Genomic DNA, 2,827 nt, shown 5'->3' on the forward strand with positions numbered 1-2,827 from the left:
AAAAAAAAAGAAAGAAGAAGAAAAAAAAAATACAGAGTAGATTTCTTTAGCTAAAACTTAACAATTTTCATTTTTACTTCCATTTTTTCGAATCCTTCGCATTAAGTCACCTATATTAATTCTCATGCATTGGGAAAAGTTTACAAGGTACATAATGCGCTTTGGTAATTTTGACCAGCATCTTAGGCTTTAATGGTCGCTTGAAATAGTTTCTGCGTACTGGGTTTTTACGAAACTAGGAATAAGATAAAAATAAAGTGGTAAGCCGAGACTGACCAATTTGGTGCTTTAATTATAATTTTGTCAGGGTTCAACAGGCCGCACACTCCGGAATTATTTATAATGTGGATTATTTAAATAATTTAGCATTTAAAAAACTATTATATTTTCACCTTTGCTCCACGGACTTATATATGATAAAAGTTTGAATGGCGTAGCTTTTAAAGCCTGTATATAACACAGAGCAAGTTTTGAAAAGCTGTAGCTAGTGATTATCTGCGGAGATGAAATTTATTGCCAAACCTATATAAGCTATAATTAATCAGTATTATTATAGTATAAGTACCCTGATCTAAAGATTATATTTAATATTGGGTAGGGAAACTCAGATTAACGCCTGGATTTAAGAGCCTGGGCACATTCGTCTGCTCATGTTACATATAACCTACACTGGCAACTTTAGTAAAACCTCGCGTTTAATCCCTTTTTGCAGCATGATCCACCCCCAGCCCCGGCTACTTTAAGACTAGCACTTTGGCCTCTGAGCCATGACACTATCAAGTTCCGATGCGCCCAAACTATATTCGTGGCAAGGGTTACACTTGGTCCGGTTAGTCCGACTTCAGACGTGTCTATCCAGCGCGTCGTCAACTAGGGCTTCTCCATGTTTTCAGAGATGAAATTTTTGTTGCTATTTTAAAATATACCTGGGTTTTTTCCTACACGTGCATTTTAGTAATCAATTGCAAGGCATATACCTGGAGTAATGCAAATAAGCGGGGTTGTAATATAGATTTAGATTTAATTTGAATCGTGGCTTACGCGTTGTTCTACTTACTCATGCCTGGTAAGATAAATTTCTCGCGAGATTCTAAAATTGGTACGACGCTTTGAACATTACAAAGCTTTCTTTGACTGTTATATCTTATCATACATTTTTATGTCGTCCCAGCACAGCCTCAATTTATATATTCTTACTGTCTTCCCTCGGTAGTCTTTAGCTAAGAACCATTTTGTACTTGAACACTTCATATTAGCGCAGAACTTTCGTTAAAACGCTCTGGCTTTACTTGGTCAAGCAGATGCTCTCCAATCCGGCGATACCACTGTTAGACTACAGGCTCAAGAAAAATGCAAGTGTTGATCCAATAGTCGATTTAGCAAAAAGCATAGAATTCTTTACGTTTCTATAATGCCGACCAAAGGGTTTATCGGGCGACAAATCCGGCCAGTATTTAATACTTTGTAGATATTTCCCTGGTCAGGCAATGAAAATAGGTCAATCTCCCAATACTACAGCTTTTTCGTACACCAGGTTACAGCCTAATTCAACGTTGAATAAGTGGGTAAATCTTGTACTTTTGGACTCGGGGGCCAGAGAAGGCCATCAGTGTGTGTGACCACTGACGACATGAGACATGGTCATAGGATGGCACTTTATTCCCCCCCGCAAAGACTCCCATGAAATGTCAAATACACCACGCAACGGAATTATTTCCGGCCAAACAGATCAACATGGTAACATGACACATTGTATTCACGTTCATCTTCCTAGTCGGGCAATTTCTCTCCGGGGAGCGGCTAGACCCTCAAACTGCCACAATCATCGCGGGGTTTGTCATTAGTTGTGCCCCAGCCTGGCCCTGGTCCAGCCTTCGCGTCAGTCGTATTTCCCGTCCCGAGCCATTCCATATCGGGAAGCTTCTGCACGCCTAGCTACTGCACATAAGTCGAGCGGCTAAGGACCTGGAACTCGGCGCGGGCATAGCGTCGGCAACAGCCCCCGGTATGGTGGCCATGATCTTTTTCCTGTGGACATGTCTTTCCAGGAAAAGGATCCTTCATCCCTTTGACTGGGCTAGATTGCCTGGTTGGCTAATTTCCCCCCTCATTCCAATCTTTTGAAGATGCAGGGCACTTTTCTTTTTTTTTTTTTTTGAACGCGTAGACCCAAGTGTGGATTTTGGACCGCATACTCAAGAAATCAGTTGGAGCACAATTTTAGCCTTTTTAGGCAAGTTAAATAGAGTTTACTTTGCACTCGACAAGTCTGGGCAACACGTCAAACGGGACTTGGGGCCTATTTCACCGAGAACTGGACGCAAGTCAGAGCTGCCAAAGAATGGACATGTAATTTTGTAACTCTGCTCGCGTTTTACGTAGAGCCCAGTCGTAGAACTGATGGACTTTTTGTAGCTTTCCGCCCTTTTCTTTTGGACTCATTGTTTTGCCTCCGTGATGCAATAGTGTATTGTCTCATGTGTATGCAACCTTTGTTGGAGGTTTATTCTACAACATCGCTTAGATCTTCAGCTGCAACTGAGAATTGGTAGGCAGTTAAAGCCTGCCCAAGTTCCTCTAATAAGATATGGTCTTGTTCGATGAACAGAGATTCTTCGGTACAAAAAAACAAATAGACAGATCAGGGTGGAGATGACAGTTTAAAGCTTTCGAAATGAATATCACTATTCACGTACTGTCTGCGTCATATTTTAATGTAGAGCCAACAACAAATGTCGCGACGACAAGAACGGTCGGGGTAAGTCTCGGGACGAGCGCGCCCAAAACGGGGCTCTTGGCACCTCTCACCAGCGCGGGGAACGTTCTG

This window comes from Pyricularia pennisetigena, chromosome 2 (genome assembly GCF_004337985.1).
Source record: "Pyricularia pennisetigena strain Br36 chromosome 2, whole genome shotgun sequence".
In the NCBI taxonomy this organism is placed as follows: Eukaryota; Fungi; Ascomycota; class Sordariomycetes; order Magnaporthales; family Pyriculariaceae; genus Pyricularia; species Pyricularia pennisetigena.